The 18,817-nt window shown below is 45.0% G+C and overlaps 1 protein-coding gene across 1 annotated transcript in view; it reads right to left on the bottom strand.

Moving 5' to 3' along the window:
* Positions 1-18,817, bottom strand: part of GABBR2 (gamma-aminobutyric acid type B receptor subunit 2) — a 792,922-nt gene that overhangs the window by 342,267 nt on the left and 431,838 nt on the right. The window lies entirely within an intron of this gene.

Below are 18,817 nucleotides of genomic sequence, written 5' to 3' on the forward strand. Positions count from 1 at the left end.
TGCTCGTTTTAGGAGAAATCCCCTGTATTAGCATGTGTCGACGTCAGCGGCACATGTACTTAGTACTTATAATTGCATACACATCTCTGTTCTATTTTTTATAAATCCATTGCTTTGTTTACAGTATATGAGATTTTTTTCTTGCGCTTTCTAAAAATAATACAAAGGATTGGAAATGGAAAGGGCCTTGATCTATTTCACTTTAAAGATGTATGGAGTTTAAGTTGGCCTTGGGAGAGAGAATCTTGTTAGATCAAGTTTTCCAGTAATGTTTTTATATTCTACATTTTTCTGAGATGGGAACTACCATTGTTTATTGCAGAAACTAGTCCACTCACACCGGAATAGGCATTTCTGTACAATGTGTAGCTTGTTTGCATCTTGTAAAGACCATGTTTTTTATATGTGTACAATAAATTTAGCTATATGGATAAAAACTTGAAAAAAAAATTGGGACAAATTGTTTCCCCTGAGCAATAGAAAATTCTTATGGGCTTTGCATTGTAAACAACCATGAAGTTCAAAGACTAGCAATGTTTGTTGACCCATTAAAACTGAAAACACAGCACATATAACTTAAAATTTTACCAACACGAATCTGCAAATTACTTTAATTGGAATAAACTCTGAAAATGTTACACATCCTATAGCAATATCATCCACAAGGGATTTTGTACCAAGACTCATTATCTGTGCTAATTACTTTGTCAGTTAGCTTACCATATTTGCTTGTACAAAAAAGATAAATTCTGTAATAGGGAGGAGTCGCAATTATAGAAGGTAGATTTCTAACTCAGAATTTAATTACAGCACTTTTAAACCAATAACATTAAATTTGCTTCAATTAGTATACAATGGTTTAAAACAGTATTTTTTTTTATTAAAAAATGTCATTAATGGAGGCGTAATGTGAATACACTGGCATAGAGAGAGCTAGTGGAAAGAAATTAGGAACAATATTAGAAACCTGACCACTAACACTGAGATAAAAGGAACAGAGTAGGTTTTTGAATCATTTATGTTTGTAGACTTATATATATATATATATATATATATATATATATATATATATATATATATATATATAATGATATATTCTACCAGGGCTTTTTCAGTGGGAACGCAGGGGAACTCAGTTCCAGCACCTCCTGGACTGACTGTATGTAATGGCAAGGGGTGCTGGGGTGTGCTGTAGGGTATTGATGCTCACTGCTGGCGGATCTATTCTAGCTGGAGGGGATCTATTTTTGCAGGGGGTCTATTGTTGCTGAGGAAGCCTATTGTTGCTTATGTTGCTGGGGGGTCAGTTGTTGCTGAAGGAGATCTACTGTTGGAGGAGGGGTCTATTAATGCTGGCTGTGCGGAGATCTGTTGATGCTGTCGGGAGTCTATTGTTGCTGGGGGGGGGGGATTTTGTTGTGGGTGGTACATTGTTGTTAGGGGATCTATTGTTGCTGGCTAAAGGGGATCTATTTTACTGCTTTTCTTGATATCATTACCAAATTCCATACAAATTACTTGGCACCACAAAATGATACTTGGTTCTGTATCGTCTAAAAGGGGCGGTACTGGGAGGTGGGTAGGGGATGGAACCAATGGATGGTGCTCAGAGGTGGGTAGGGGCAGAGAAGAGGAGAGATTTGGAAAAGGGGAGTTCCTGCACCTATTGTCTGAGAAAAAAAGCCCTGTATACTACACATTATGTTATGTCTTTTTTTGTGTCCCTGCTGGAGAGATTTTAGATCACTTCCTGTCCTAGTGAAACAACGTGAAGTGTAGGGAATTTAGAGAGCAGTTAAAAAGTTTAAAGGTAAAAGACAAACAATACATTTTTTAACCCCTTTCCACTGGCCTGGCTTTTTGATTTCAGAATCATACTTACCTAGGTGCGTGCAGCATTGGACCGATGCTGCACCCACCTAGGTAAGTATGATTCTGAAAAAAAGCTCCATACTTTTCTTTTAAGACAGAGCAGAGGCCAGTGGAAAGGGGTTAAAAAATTAATTGTTTGTCTTTTACCTTCAAACTTTTTAACTGCTCTCTAAACTGGAACTTTTCTAAATAAGGTATCACATCTTTATAACAAATGTATCACTATTGTTTTTCTGTTAATGGGCCATGTGCTTACCCCTAAAAATAATAATTTGTAAAGTTCCATTAATACAGTGCTTATCTTCATACGAATTTCCAAAAGCAATGGAATCTGTTTTTCAGTTCGCCATACTCCGCCATACTCCGCCATACTCTTTACACTATTAGGCCCCTTTCACACGGACGGACCGTTCAGGTCCGCCTGTCAGTTTTGGCGGCGGACGTGAACTGCGGCTCCATGCAGTCCTATGGAGCGTCGGATGTCAGCGGAGACATGTCCGCTGACATCCGACCCGATCCGCCAAAATCAGACATATGGCAATACGTCAATATCGATCCATGGCGGATCGGATAGGGTGAGATCTGATGAAAACAGATATGCTGTCCGTTTTAATCAGATCGCTCCATAGGAATCAGCGGCACTGCACAAGCCCCTCCCCGCTCAGTGAGCAGAGAGGAGCTTGTCATCCGTCGGCTCAGCGGAGATCTGCGGACTGATCTCCCGCTGAGCTGGCAACAGCAGGCAGACTCCGTAGCGACGGAGTCCGCCTCGTGTGTAACTGGCCTAAGTATTGCTACTTTGTAATTTAAGGAATCAAATGATAACACTCAAGCTTCTTTGGCTGCACACACCACCTACATACTGTACTCCCCTCAGGGACTGATCTCCTTGAAACTCTCCAGCTGTAGAAATGCAGGCACACTACCACGTGTGCAACCGTCAAGAAAAAGTAACTGTTTTGAGCAACTTTAAAGTTTTGTTGATGTGTCAGCCCTCGTTCACATTGGAGCTACTTGTCATGCGATTTGACAGCTCAAATCGCATGACAAATTACACCCCATTGTCGGCAATGGCCATGTTCAAATCGATGCAACGTCGACTCTGCGATGCCGTGCTGATTTGCAAAAGTAGTTAATGCACTACATTTGGCAATTTTGGGTGCAACTTCCATAGACATCTGCGCATGAAGCCACACAGATGTCTTCAAAGTAGCACCTGAAGACACACTGACATGCGGCTTAGACATTATGCGATTTCAGATGAAGTTACACGATATCCAACCTTTTTGGAATAATTGTATTCTACATTTATCTCCAAGTAACCTCCTGTGACATTTCTCATACCCCCCAAAACTGCTCTCCTATTGATCTTACCAGGATCTGCTCATATTATGCATATGGAGGACTTGGCGGCCCAGTTGCAAATTAATTTTGACTCCTGGTGTCAATGGTTGTTATATGTGGATTCTGACCGTTTTAAATCATATCTACAGCATAAACCTAGCCAATTCTTATATTTACCATGGTGGGGACCAACCAGCTGCAAGCCCAGTGTACTCACTTCCCTTTTCTTCTTCCCTTCTCATGTTTCTCTTTCTATCTCCTTACTTGACTCATCTGCTACTGAGTTGTCCAAACACTGATTTTCTGTACTGCTCAGCAGAATTGAGGTTTTCACATAGAGGAAAATTTTAGTTTCTATAGTGTTAACTTATTATTTGTGATAGTTAATGGTGAGGTTTTTTCAAAATAAATGAAAGTAATAATAACTTAAATCTACTAAACAAACTAAAAACAGGTATTGCATGACAATAGTGATGCCTCTTGTATCCTGTCATATATACTAATATTTTCACTTTCCATTACCACATTACACAAAATGGTATTCCACTTTTAAGTACACAATGGGGTTTATTTTAGGGATGTCCCGATACCACTTTTTTTGGACCGAGTACAAGTACCGATACTTTTTTTCATGTACTGGCCGATACAGATCACCGATACTTTTGTGTCCCAAATGCAGCCTTGTGTCCCCAAATGCAGCCGTGTCCCCAAATGCAGCAATGTCTCCAAATGCAGGCATGTCCCCAAATGCAGCCATGTCCCCAAATTCAGCTTTGTGTAGGTCTCCAGTGGCAAAGAGAAAGCCCCCCCCCCTGCAGTCTAGTTGATCAGCGCTCGGGGAACATAACAGCTTTCATTTGAATAGCTGTGTGTTCCCCGCCGCGCGTCGTCATATATAGCCCCTCCCCCTTGTCCGGGCACTTTGATAGACAGATCACCCGTCCAATCCTGGCATGAGTGATCTGTCTATCAAAGTGCCCAGACAAGGGGGGGGCTATATATGATGACGCGCGGCGGGGAACACACAGCTATTCAAATGAAAGCTGTTATGTTCCCCGAGCGCTAATCAACTAGACGGCAGCGGCAGCAGCTCTCCTTTCCTCCAATGAAATGTTTTACATACCCGAGGACTGCTCTGCTCTCCGCCTCCTCTCAGCCGCCTCTCCGCCCCCTCTCTGTCTCCTCTCCGCCCCCTCTCCGCCTGCTCTCTGCTCGCTCTCCGCCCCCTCGCAGAGGGTAAACAAAAAAAAGTATCTATTAAGCATCGGGAGCATTTGTGCGAGTACAAGTACTCGCGCAAATGCTCAGTATCGGTCCCGATACCGATACTAGTATCGGTATCGGGACAGCCCTAGTTTATTTACTATCGCTGGAAAGCACAAAATCACTTCTGCATAAAAACCAATGAGCTTTCAGGTTATATTACCTATGTTTAATTGAACACTCTGGGGTTAGAAGCTCATTGGTTTTTATGCAGAAGTGAACCTAATTTTGCGCTTGCCAGCTTTAGTTAATAAAACCCAAAACCCAAAACCCACTTAAAAGTGGGGTATGCCGGTAAGCAGTATAAAGCATAGGTGTATACACAGGGCCGATCCGCCCTATAGGCTTGCTATGCAAGCCGCTTAGGGCCTCACAAAGCTGCAGAGGGCCCCCCACCTGGTGAGAAGTCATTTTCGGCCCTCACCCCGCCTCTCAACTCACTGGCTGCATGGGAAAAGAGGTAAGAAATCAGTACCCCCCCGCTTCTCACTTTAATGTAAGATGTGTCATTTCCAAAAGCAATTCCCCCCCCCCCCGAGTCTCAACTTCAATGTGTCATGTCATTTTCGGCACCCCCCCGCTTCTCAACTTTAATGTGTCCCCCCCCCTCAACCCCCCCTTCTCAACTTTAACCCCCCCCCGCGCGCTTCTAAACTTTACGGTGACATGTCATTTTGCTTAGGGCCCCAGGGAGGTCAGGATCGGCACTGTGTATACAAGAAAGTACTTCCACAGCAAAAATAAGTAATTATAATGGAACACATTCAGGCTATGGGGTTGATTTACTAAAGACAAATACACTGTTCACTTTCTAAAGTGCAGTTGCTCCAGAGCATACTAAATGATGTAACGCTTTACTTTGCAAATAATGCCCAATCACGTGCAAGGAAAATATTTAAAGAAACAGCATTTTTGCTTGCACATGATTGGAGGATGGAAGTCAGTAGAGCTTCTGCTCATTTACTAAGCTCTGGAGCTCCTGATTTTGCAATGTGCACAGTCTATTTGCTTTCAGTAAAGCAACTCCTATGTTCACAACAGCCTGCATGGTAAAACTCAGCAATGTGATGCTGTTTTTTTTTCAGAACTTTATTTGAAGTGTAAAGTGTCACAGCATGGCACATTGTGCTGCTGTGTGGTGACATGCCATGCTATTCCGTGCAGTGCAAAAAGATGTAGACATGTTGTGTTTTTCAAAACTGCACCGCACTGCACACCTACACAGCCCTGCACTGTGAGTGGGGAACATAGAAGCCAATTTTTTTTTAAATGTGCACTTGTGGTAACCTGCATTTATCCAGTGCAGAAAAATGCAGATTAGCGTAAATAGGGTGAGTGAGCTACATACATGTTCCCTTCTGATGTGTCAAGTCAATGTTTAGCCAACTTAAATAAAACAAGTGAGGCCTCGTACACACGACCGAACATGTCTGCTGAAACTGGTCCACGGACCAGTTTCCGCGGACATGTCCGACCGTGTGTAGGGCAGACCGGACAGTTTTCCGGCCTAGCGGACAGGTTTCCAGCGGACAAAAGTTTCTTAGCATGCTAAGAAACTTGTCCGCTGGAAGCCTGTCCGTCGGACATGTCCGATGGTCAGTACGACTCATCGGACATGTCCGCTGGCCCGAAATCCCTTGCATGCGTCGAAGTGATTCGAAGCATGCATGGAAGCATTGAACTTCCGGGTTCGCGCACGTCGCCGCATCCTCGTCGCCGCCACGTCACCGCGTATTTTGTCTGCGGGGAATTTGGTCTGATGGTGTATACACACATCAGACCAAATTCAGCCAGCAGACATGTCCGATAAAAACGGTCTGCAGACCGTTTTCATCGGACATGTCTGGTCGTGTGTACGAGGCCTCAAAGTTCTTCTGTTTCAGACTAAGCTATGGTATTAATGTGACATCTTTTTTTTACCTAATATATTAAAGTCAGTCACACTTGTGAGTTATGCCCACCCAGATAAGGTATTATATTAGTACTCTCAAATACACCTGAAGTAAAGCTAAAACATTTTTCTTAATTTTAGATAAAATAGGATTTTTTAAATCCCCTATTAGTTTTTTTTCTTCCAACTATATTCCATTCAAAGATTTCCCTTCCTGTATGTGCAACCTGAAGTACAAGAGATACTCTCTAAAATGAGAGAACGCTCCTCTTGCACAGTTGTCCTCAGCACAAAATGTCCCCAATGAAGATATTTGCCTTCATGTCCTTCATGTCCTGCTCTGGTGACAGATTAAAAAATACAGATTTTCCTTCACCTTTTGAAACAAAGGCCTCCAGGACAAACAGAGAAGATGGACCTGTCTAGCGGAAACACAGAAAAAGCCCTAACACAAGTTCTTACTCCTTAAAATAAAAAATAAAAATAGATGAAGGGGAGTTCAATCACCTGACCTGCCAAAGTCATGTGACCGGCCTCTCCACCAATGATGATGAGTTAATTTTGTGGGCAAAAAATTTGTTCTTAGCATATTTTTCATACATAGGTGTGTCAACCATTACTGAGAAATATTACCTGCTCCTCCTCAGGTACAGACCTTAAAGTTGACTACTCCAAAAAATTGCCTAAATTGGGCTATTAAAACAAAAAATTTAGGACATATATTCTTCCTTAGGCAAGAATTGAGACAGGGGACAGGCTGGAGCTAAAATGATAAATATACAAAATAAAAAGCATGCTTTTACATTGCGGATAAGGAAAGTCTTTATTATTCCTTGGATATGCATATCAGTCCTGGTGCCCAGCCATCAGGGGGGCGGACTACCTTAACCAGGAAGAGACAGATGGCTCCTGACATAGGCAGTGCAGGACTTGACTTACTGCAATGGCGCAGCAGATCACAGCAGGTCAATGCTGGACTCACTGGTCCTGTCCTGTCCTAGAGTCTACCCCAACACAAAAGGCAAAGGGGATATAAAAAAAAAAGAACAATGTACCAGTGTCAGAAGTTTTTTTTTTCCAGAGTATGATCAAACTCCTTAAAATCCTTTGTATATCTAAAGCTGGCCATAAGCTAGTAGATTTTCAAACTAATGTCTGCATGAACATTCATATGAAAATTTATATGAAAATTTATATGAAAATTCCCAGTATATTTGATGAATGTCTTTAGAAAATACTACAAAATGTCATTTGTTTTTAACATTCGATATTGGAACAAATGGACTTTACAGAATGAAAACCAAATACACTGTTAGAAATGTGTTTGTTCAAAAAGAAGTGCATTCTGCTCCTTCGAGTCTTACAGTATAACGCAATTTAACTTGTTCACTGACCACTGTTTCCTTTTTGACTTTATCTAAAGGTTAGTTCAATTTTCTTTTATTTCTTCCACGATTGAAGTGCAGAATGCACTCAGTGACGCTATGTAGGCAAACGCAAAATTGTTTATTTATAAATACGTTACACTGCTACTTATTAATCATGCTTAAATTGACAGACTGCTATAAATGTTGATTTGCACATAGATACTCAGTGTTGTAGTTAAATAGAGGCATGCTTGTCTGTTTAATTTTCAGCTTTCATGAAGAATCCAGCCGGGTAAAACCTTTTAACTTAAACGCCTTCTCAGCACTGGATCAATGCAATACTGCCATAATTTCTCCTTGCCATCTGCTCACAATTAGTTAATCTGAGAGCTGATTACCAGTCGAAAGCAGAATCTGGAATTTACTTGATACGTGACAGAGAATGTGTTTAATGAGCAGTTACTGAGTCATTTACAAAGTGGAGAATGTCACAGAATGCTGCACTAAGCATGAGGTATTCTCAAAGTTGGCTCACCAAGCGCTGCAAAATACTGTATGTTTGGTGCAGATTTTATGTTATTGAAGGAATTTCGAATGCATATTTCTGCAAATGTGGCAGCACGGCCATGTCTATTTTTGAGCAGGCCAAATTCATACAGCAATGAGAACTTAAAAGTGATTTTTGAAGACAGAAATATGGTCAAGAGCTATGATCCTTCCCCTTGTTTCTTAAAAAGTCACTGAAATAGATCAAGAATTTACATATCAAGTAACCCAACATCTCATATGCACATACTGTACTTGTATAAGGGCAGCAACACGAGAGGCAGCACAAGAGGTGGAACACAGCATTTAAAACAAGTCTGCAAGGAAGCGTGTACAGTATTTCTTTTTCCTAAAAATGACATTTCATAAATCATTGGGAAGGTACACTAGTTCTTAAACCCACAGCTTCAACTCTGTGCCTCCCCAAGTTCCCTTAAGGCCCTTGAGACAGTATTTTTTTTTTATTTTTTCTTTACTTACCTTTTTGCAGATGTCAACAGGCTCACTGGGGGTTATTTACTAAAACTGGAGCAATGGCCGGAACCCTCCCCGTCCGTAGCAGTTATCGAACCGGAGATCGTGGATCCAGACATTGTGACCGTCTCGTCCTCGCTGACCCTGCTCTCTGCTGTTTCTCCGTCCAGATCACCGGAGGTGAGTGAAGTGGACGATGCTGTATTAAAAGACTGTGTACCCAGCGTGTCTAGCATGCAAACCGAAGCTGTGTCGGAGGCCACTACCATTAACGTGGTCTCTGTATGGCACGCCATTGGGAAGAAGGGTCCCGCACAGGCTTCCCGCGGCTGCGGTTGAGGCCTGCCTACCCAACAACCGGACTGGCCTACTGTCCCATCCAGGACATGCAATTACTTGCCCGCGGAGGAGTATAACTCTTTTGAATTGGAGTCTCTGTCAGACGATGGAGAAGGTCACTGGTTTGAACCAGAATTTCCAGAGTCCCAAGGCTATGGGGGATTTTGGGCCCACCGATCGAGGAAAATAAAGAAACGCTCTGGCCGGAGCGCACCGAGTGCATCCAGCGCATCGAATTCGAGTGTTCCGCAGCTGACCTGGGGAGCTGGTGAGTCTACTATCCCAAACGCCACCAACCCCACACCTTCCATAGTGCCTATGCTGAAAAGGGCACCTGACTACTTTACATTCTAAGATGAATGTTGGACTGCCATGGTAGTACCAGCGCACTGACCGCTAGAGGCAGTGTTCTGCAATTTCCTTTTACTACTGCAGAGACCTATTGTAAAATATTTTTTGCTTGCAATTCAGGGAAATGCCTAGTACTTATTTGGTTTCTCTTTGGGAGGAAGGGAAATTTCACACTCCGGAGGGTGCAGTTTCAACTCTGATCTTGGAGATTGTATATAGAAATTATTAATATATGAGAGTGTATATATTTTGTGTGTGTTCTTTATTTTATTTTTCAGGTTCTTGACTTGCTATCAACGCTGTCGGAGAATGGGGCAGAGTAGATAGCTAGGATTGTGTGATTTCATGGTTCTTATTGTAGTATTCAATGAAGCTAATGTTTTGTATCTCAAAGTTTTACATTTATTTTTCCTACTTTCTCTCTATTGCTGTTACGCAGAATCAGGCCAGGCATTCAGGCTTGAATGCCTTTAGGACACTGGGGACAGTGTCATTTCAAGTGGGGGAAGTGTGTAGCGCCTGTGTACTTTCAGTCCAGGTGCTATCTTAAATTTAGAGGGGGATGAGAGAGTTAGTTTGCTCTCATCCAACTAATTCATGTAAATTAGGCCTCTGCTCTATCTGGGCCGTACTGCCAGTTCATTTTGTGTTCCAGAGATACTTTTCCATCTATGGGCGACAGATGGCAGCAGTGGAGTTCAGTTTTGAAGCGCCTCTTGCCAGCAGCCAATCAGAGGAGTTTCTCCCTCGCGGGGCATGCTGGGGGAGGGTACTTCTAGAGCGGACGCCATCTCTGGGGTGTTTTGTTCCTGGTTCCGGGTGCGGCACCCACCTTTAGGGTGTGCGCACATCACGGGCCCTTGGAGATATGGCCTACCAGGCCGGGGCGCACATGCTACGTGGAGTTCTCGGTTCTGGGCCCTCATGGCCCGGATGTCAGGGAAGGTTCCCCCTGCTGGTGTTACTGCTATGTTATCCTTGGGCTGCAGTACTGGCATCCACCAGCGGGGCGTTCTTAGCAGTGTGGAGCACACAGCCCTTCCTGCGTTCAGGTGTGACCTGAATGCAATCAGCACGCCTCTATAAATACCCGGCGTGTGTAATCACTCCTCGCCCTGGTATCGTCATACCTCCTGGACCTGAGCTTGTATTTGACCCTGATTTCTGAACCTGATCCCTGGACCTGATCCTGATCCTTGATCCCTGCCTGGACTTGTCCTCCCTGTGTCCTGATTCCTGTCCCCATCCTTACCCATCTACTGACCTCCCATGTGTATGACCTTGGCTTGGCTCGTTTATGAATACGGTATTCCCCTTTATTTGTACATACTGTTTGTCGTTTTATTGTGCACTGGTGGTTCACACATTTGTAAATAAACACCTTTTATTCCACTACTCACCTTGTTTGGTTCCTCTGTGCGGTCACACAGTCTGATCTACCAGCATTCCTGACAGTATACCAGGGCCATCCCTTGATCAGACGTGATTGCTTTGAGGAACCATACTGGTGTAGTGCGTTGCTCTAAACATGGATTTCAATGAAATCATTTACTATTCTCTGCTGGCAGAGGAGGATGAGGAATATTGTCGCCAGGTTTTTGAGGGATGGACAAGTGACCAGCTGATGGAAGCCATCCGATCAGCCCATTCCATGGTGGATCAGGGTTATATGTCTTATGATGATGTTCAGGCATTAATCCGTTTGTGTGTAAAGCCAGCCCTGTCATTTATTCCTGATGGCAGTGACGATTTCTCTCCCCCCTTCAGTCATGACCAAGTTGAATCCCTGGTGTGGTTATTAGAGGATGATCCAGTTTCTTTTGATGAACATTATTCCTCCTGTCCCCAGCAAAAGTTGTCTGAGTGCATTTGTTCTGTGCAGTCTCTGATTAGGCAAGGTGTGTGTGAACCTGCTTTTGTTCAGCCTGTGCTGCAGGCATGGTCAGATCTCCTGATTTCTGCCAAACCACCTGTTTCCAGCCCTGCCATTAACCACTCACCTCCCCAAATATCCATCTGTCCATCACCAATGGCAACCCCAGTCAAAGCTCAGTATACACTGCTTCCCACCAGATACCAATATCCAGTCTCTGCTCCCTGTACCTATCCTGCATACAACCCACCTGTCTCTTCTCAGCCGCCTACTAACCCACAAAAACTTCCTCCAGCTACTGTTCCCTCTACTCTGCCATATCCCAATCCTCCTTTCCAGTCCGCTGCACCCCTTACCTACAGAGCTTCTGTGGCTAAGCCCAAGAAAAAACGAAAGTTTTTCCCAACCAAGATGATCCTGCCAGTAACCCAACCTGTCTCCACACCAACCAACCTGCTCCAGTCTGCTTGCATGCCAGCTGAACCTGATTCTGCCAAACCTCTACCTGCTATGCGGCCAGTTTGCCAGCCTGATCCTGTATGCCAGCCTGAAGTTCCTGTGCCAGTTTGCCAGCCTGAAGTTCCTGTGCCAGTTTGCCAGCCTGAAGTTCCTGTGCCAGTTTGCCAGCCTGAAGTTCCTGTGCCAGTTTGCCAGCCTGAAGTTGCTGTGCCAGTTTGCCAGCCTAAAGTTGCTGTGCCAGTTTGCCAGCCTAAAGTTGCTGTGCCAGTTTGCCAGCCTAAAGTTGCTGTGCCAGTTTGCCAGCCTAAAGTTGCTGTGCCAGTTTGCCAGCCTGAAGTTGCTGTGCCAGTTTGCCAGCCTGAAGTTGCTGTGCCAGTTTGCCAGCCTGAAGTTGCTGTGCCAGTGCCATCTGCCCTGCCTGTTTCAGTGCCATCTGCCCTGCCTGTTTCAGTGCCATCTGCCCTGCCTGTTTCAGTGCCATCTGCCCTGCCTGTGAAGTTCCTGTCCGCTGCCCAGTCTGAGGTGTCCCTGCCCGCTGCCCAGCCCGACGACCCGGAGTTTGCTGCCCAGCTCGACGACCCGGAGTTTGCTGCCCAGCTCGACGACCCGGAGCCTGCTGCCCAGCTTGACGACCCAGAGCCTGCTGCCCAGCCCGACGACCCGGAGTTTGCTGCCCAGCTCGACGACCCGGAGCCTGCTGCCCAGCTCGACGACCCGCAGTTTGCTGCCCAGCTCGACGACCCGGAGTTTGCTGCCCAGCTCGACGACCCGGAGTTTGCTGCCCAGCTCGACGACCCGGAGTTTGCTGCCCAGCTCGACGACCCGGAGTTTGCTGCCCAGCTCGACGACCCGGAGTTTGCTGCCCAGCTCGACGACCCGGAGTTTGCTGCCCAGCTCGACGACCCGGAGTTTGCTGCCCAGCTCGACGACCCGGAGTCTGCTGCCCAGCTTGATTTGCCCCTATCTGCATCCCAGCTTGATGTACTTTTTGCCCAACTTAAGATTTCTGTACCCGCTGCCCAGCTTGAGCTGCACTTTGCCCTGTTAAAAGTCATGGACTTTCATCCGGCCCAACCTGATGTGACTTTATCTGCTGCCCAGCTTGACACCACGGACTTTCCCCAGCAACGTCTAATTGGAGCGTCCGGAGGCCGCTCCTTTGGGGGGGGGGTACTGTCAGGGAAGGTTCCCCCTGCTGGTGTTACTGCTATGTTATCCTTGGGCTGCAGTACTGGCATCCACCAGCGGGGCGTTCTTAGCAGTGTGGAGCACACAGCCCTTCCTGCGTTCAGGTGTGACCTGAATGCAATCAGCACGCCTCTATAAATACCCGGCGTGTGTAATCACTCCTCGCCCTGGTATCGTCATACCTCCTGGACCTGAGCTTGTATTTGACCCTGATTTCTGAACCTGATCCCTGGACCTGATCCTGATCCTTGATCCCTGCCTGGACTTGTCCTCCCTGTGTCCTGATTCCTGTCCCCATCCTTACCCATCTACTGACCTCCCATGTGTATGACCTTGGCTTGGCTCGTTTATGAATACGGTATTCCCCTTTATTTGTACATACTGTTTGTCGTTTTATTGTGCACTGGTGGTTCACACATTTGTAAATAAACACCTTTTATTCCACTACTCACCTTGTTTGGTTCCTCTGTGCGGTCACACAGTCTGATCTACCAGCATTCCTGACACCGGAGCAACTGAAGCTGTGTTGGTGCCCCAGTCATCCACTGGATGCCCAAAATTCTGAAGAAGATCCCAAGCGAGCTGTGCTGTTCGATGGGGAGTCAGTCTGAGGTGAGCCCGGAGGCAGGCGATCCAACAGGGCCTAGACAATCCATCGGGGATCGAGGTGACCGGACACTGACAGTTTGCTTGATGGTAACCTGTCAGTCGGTGACCATTTGAGAGACTACCTGAGGGAGATTCAGGCACTAACCTACCAAGGAGGATTTACCTCACTATCTATGTTCTGGAGAAGGGACCTGTGGCAGAGGTCCCGTTCTGACTTGTCAGTTCTATTAAGTTTGTGTGGCGACGAAGGGTTAGAGTCCCATTGGAAGCAGGACTGTTTCCGTTCTATCCAGGCCTGAATCTGCAAGTTCTCCTTTCACCAACCTATCTCTATTTACCTCAAGTTAATTGTTTGCCATGTTGGGCAAGAATAAAAGCACAGAAAACGTCACTCTGCTGTTTGGACATTCCGTCATTTGCTTTCATCATCATCATCATCATCCCTAGACACATCACAGAGGTAACATAACATGCCGACCCAATCTAACCAGCGGCTCCTGTGGGGGTAGCGCTACACCTGTGATTGTCAGGGTCTTGCAATGTCTCATGGGACTTGTAGTTTCAAAACAGCTGGAGGGCCGAGTTTGCCCTTGCCTGTTTTAGATGGTGCGTATATGAATACAATGTGAGTGTAGAGTGCTCTGCAAGGGACCATGTAGCCCCTGCATTCACAGTTTGTCCGAATTTTGGTTTGAAAAATGATGGGTGTTATTTAACCCAGAATACTGAGTACGTCTAGCAAAGAAGAGATCATTTAGGGGATAGATCTGGATTAAAGGTGAGCAGTGCAGCCAGAGCTGCCTTTTTTTCTCCACCACTTCTTATGGTATGGCTATGGTATATAACACTTCACTATGACTGTAAAATACAAGAGGTGACATAAGTACACATACGTACACTTAGGCCCTGTACACACGGGCAAGAATCTCGTCAGGGAAAAAACATTGTTTTCCCTGACGAGATTCTTGGCAAGAATCTCTTGCTGCCCGAGTGTACACACTGACCTTTTAAAAAGAACCCGCGGTTCTCTTGAAAGGCAAGAACGCAGTGACTTCATCGTGTACGACGAGCATGCGCTTGTCACATTCGATGCCGTCGCCGCCATCTTGCTTTACCCTACCTATGCCGTGGAAGCTACCGCGCATGCGTCAAAGTCATTTCGAGCACGAGTTCCACGGTGACAGGTAAGTATGCACACTCTCGGGTTTCTCGAAAGGAAACAGGCCGACAAAAGCGCAGGTTCTCTTTTTTCTCGTCGAGATTCTGGCCAGATTTCCTGATGAGAAACCTGAAAGCCTCGTACACACAAACGTTTTTCTCGGCAAGAAGCAGTTTTCTTGCTGGTTTTTGCCGAGAAAACCGGTCATGGCCTTAGACATTTCAAATTAAACAATATTGAGATGAAGGTCCTAAAATTGTTGACAATGGGAATACTGGAGAACTCCGCTGTATTATTGTTAAGATTTAATAAGTACCCTTTAGAGAAATATGTTACATCTAGCAGTGGGAATCAAGTGGAGATGCCTCTACATTGAGTGGCGTCACTAGGGGACGAAGGGAGGTGTGGACCGCACCTGGGTGACACCTATCAGAGGGGTGACACCGGGGGTGGACTGACCATTCAGGCATGTGAACACTGCCTGAGGGCATGCAGCCAGAAGGGGGCCCCATGAGAGACTTATTGCTGGATCTAAGGGGGTGATGCAGATCTCAATTGTGCCCCCCCCTTCTGCTTCTACCTCGGCTGCTATGCCCAGCCATCATACTCTTCCTCTCAGGGCAAAGACACAGCATAATGTGGAGGAGGCGGGGCACCAGTAGCATCACTAACACCAGGCCTCCAGGTACTACCCCGCTGCGATCTTTGGCACCCATATAATTTCTTCCTATTTGTCACACAGGTTAAAAAGAGCCAGGGAAGTGTCCCCTAGGCTCCTCCCTATAATAGCCAGTGAAGAAAATTTCTCTTTCTTTCTCGTTCTCTCTTTCTCTCTCAACCCACTTTTTCTCTCATCCCCCTCTTTCTCTCATTCCCCCTCTCTTACCCCCATCACATCTTGCTAAGCCCCCCTCTCTCTCTCTCATCCCCTCTCTCTATCACCTCCCACTAGCTCTCTCCCTCACCCCCTCTCTCACCCTATTTTGGGGGGGGTGTGATACCATGTTTTACCACACCAGGTAACACCAACCCTAGTGAGTGACGCCACTGTCTATATAGAACCTAGTTGTCCTTTTTGGTGTATGTGTGCCAGATTGCAGGACTGAGTGTCTACTGACACAAGACTTCAATCTTCAATCTGCTGTTCTGGTCTATTGAATAACTAGAAAAAAATGGTTTATCCAGGGACCCTAGGAGAGTTGCTAAGTATCAGGGAAGGGTAATCATGGCAAGATACATCTGTATAGGTTGGCTATGGAACGTGCTCCTTGGTGTCAAAGGGCTAGGTATTTGTGTGGGACCCCAATCCTTATCAGGTTGTTGTTTTTTCCAATCTTTTTATTACATAAGTTTACATCAAAAGCAAGTATACACATTTTAATACTGTATTCTTTTCCTACGATTCACTTAGATTTATATTTATTTTTGATCCAAAGTCATTGGGGAGTTACACCACAAATCAAATTTTTTATAATACTTTTTCGGTACCCCTCTGTGCTCATACATTATCTTCTCATATGGTATCTGGTTAACTGCTCTAATCCATTGGTTTATAGTTGGGACCATTGGTTGCATCCATCTTAACGATATTTGTTTACGTGCCATAAATAATGTTTCTTGTAAGTTATATTCCGACCACTCTTCCACCTCTAGTAATCCCAGTAAACATACTCCCAAGGTATATGGTCCCTCCTAATTAATAATGCTGGTTATTTATCTACCATTTGTTGCCAATAGTCGGCTTTTTCAGGACATGACCACATCAAATTTATAAAATCTGCCTTTGGGTAATGGCATTGATTACAATCAGATGAGGTCATTCTTACCATTCTATAAAGAGGGGAAGATATGTTTGATGAATAATATACAATTTGATTAGCTTGTTGTTAATGGCGAAAAACAGTCCGACATGTAAAGAGAAAATCCTGTCCCATTTCTCCTCTGTCACATCAAGGAGCACACCCCACCATTTATCTCGTTTTTTAAGTGGCATACCATTTAACTTAGCCCTCAACAACTGAGAGTATAAAACGGATATTAAACCTTTTGGTACTTGTGATTGAAATATACCTATTAATGGATGCTTGGACACAGGTGTTAAATTCAGATTAACAGGCTCAAAAGTTAAGAAGGTGAAGCCCATTTTCTTTGATAAAATATTATGCTGAGCAGGTGAGATCCCCACGACACTACAACCTTGCCAGAAAGAAAGTGGTCAGGACTCTATATTTGTCAGAAATATTTTAGGGGAAAGTGCTGTTTACATTGGATTACCAACATGGAGTAAGTACTTTGAATATTTGTATTGCTTTTCCTATTTCATTCCACAATTCTTTGGTATATAGGGCCAGATTCACAAAAGAGATACGACGGCGTATCTCCTGATACGCCCTCGTATCTCTGTGATCCGCCCGTCGTAACTATGCGGCTGATTCATAGAATCAGTTACGCATAGATAGCCGTAAGATCCGACAGGTGAAATTGACTTACACCGTCGGATCTTAGGATGCAATTCTAGGCCGGCCGCTATGTGGCGATTCCATTGCGGTCGGCGTAGAATATGCAAACGACTACTTACGGCGATCCACAAAGATACGCGCGTTTGTCGCAATCTCTTACGTCGTCGATAGTCAGTTTTTCCCGTCGCAAACTTAGGCCTGCTTTACCATGGCTTATCTTTAGAACAGCCATGTTAAAGGATGGCCGTCGTTCCCGCGTCAAATTTCAATTTTTTTTTGCGTAAGACGTCCGGGAATACGAAACGATGTAACGCACGTCGCCGTTCAAAAAAACATTGGGGCGCCGTAATTTCGTGCAAAGCACGTCGGGAAATTTCCTAACGGAGCATGCGCAGAACGTCCGGCGCGGGAACGCGCCTAATTTAAATGGTGCCGGCCCCATTTGAATTAGGCGGGCTTGCGCCAAGCGGATTTACGTTACACCGCCGCAAGTTTACAGGTAAGAGCTTTGTGAATCAGGCACTTACGCTGTAAACCTGCGGCAGTGTAACGTAAATGGAATACGTTACACCGCCGCGGCGTAACGTAATTCTACCTGAATCTGGCCCATAGTTTCTTTTATTGAGATACTATTTTATGATGCTTGCAAGGAAAGACTAAAAATGCAAGGTCATTACAAAAAGTCAATAATTGAAGAGTGCTCTATGATTAAGTTCTTTGGAGTCAAATGCACCAGGGAAAAGCTCAGGTGAGTTGTACTGTCCATGCAGCACTATAACATTTGTTTCAGGATTGTACTGAAAACAGATGCCATCTTTTCTTGTAATGCTATGTATAAAGTCAAATGCCTAGTGCCACTTGCGTTGTTATTCCATGTATCCCTAAATATTATTTCATTAACAAAGGATTCCAGAACAGTGATGGTTTAAGTAACACTGCATGCTGATTTAAAAAAGAAAATATTAAAAAAAAGTATTCTTAACCCAAAAAGCATATTCTAATGCTCCTAGCTTCTCTATTTATTTTGATGCTGCTGTGATCTGACTTCCTGTTGGAGGGTGGCTACCTTTGTTTGCTCACTCCCGGGATGGACTAGGGACTATGGGAATTGTAGTGTGCATATAGCAGTGCAAGTCACTGCAACTAACTTACACTGTTCCAAATGACCAGAAGTGAGGTGGGAAATAAGAGGATGTTACAAGGTGGCAGAAAAACACAATAAGAAACAATAAAAAAAAAAAAACAGCGCCATTAAGTTATGGATGCGTATAGATTATTTTTGAAGAATAAGGGTATTGTTTTGTTTCACTTTAAAGTGGAGTTCCACCCAAAAATGTACCTTCCACTTTAAGGGAAGGTGACCCCCTGGCATGCCACATTTGGCATGTCATTTTTTGGGGGGGGAGCAGAACCCCTCTTTTTAGAGGGTTCCAGCTCCCACTTCTTCCCGGGCCACCGCGGTGGCGGAAGTAAGCTCACCTCTCCCCCTCCCTTTCTGCAATCATCTGGGACACCTCACACGTCCCAGATGATTGCTCCGCCAGTCACGGTGCGCATCGCAGCTCGCGCAGTGTGTGCCCAGCTGCCGGACGCCCACAGTGACAATGCCGGTGCTGTGGAGAG

Source organism: Rana temporaria, chromosome 5 (assembly GCF_905171775.1).
Source record: "Rana temporaria chromosome 5, aRanTem1.1, whole genome shotgun sequence".
In the NCBI taxonomy this organism is placed as follows: Eukaryota; Metazoa; Chordata; class Amphibia; order Anura; family Ranidae; genus Rana; species Rana temporaria.